Raw genomic sequence first — 284 nt, 5'->3', positions numbered from 1 at the left:
TAGTGCAGTTACCCACCCATAGTTTTATACAAACGGTGTCTGTCCCCCGACCACCTAAATTATTTAAATCTAAAATTAAACATAGAGGAGTTGTGCATAACAACATCATAAAAATTAAAACCTCTTCTGTGACAGAAAGACAAAACAGGAGAATTAAATGCGGACTGTTAAATATCAGGTCTCTATTGTCTAAAGCAGTGTTAGTAAACGAATGGATATCAGATAATCATATTGATTTACTCAGTCTCACTGAAACCTGGCTTTGTCAAGATGAATATGTTAGT

Source organism: Epinephelus moara, chromosome 20 (assembly GCF_006386435.1).
Source record: "Epinephelus moara isolate mb chromosome 20, YSFRI_EMoa_1.0, whole genome shotgun sequence".
Lineage (NCBI taxonomy): Eukaryota > Metazoa > Chordata > Actinopteri > Perciformes > Serranidae > Epinephelus > Epinephelus moara.
Note: the sequence above shows the minus strand (reverse complement) of the source record.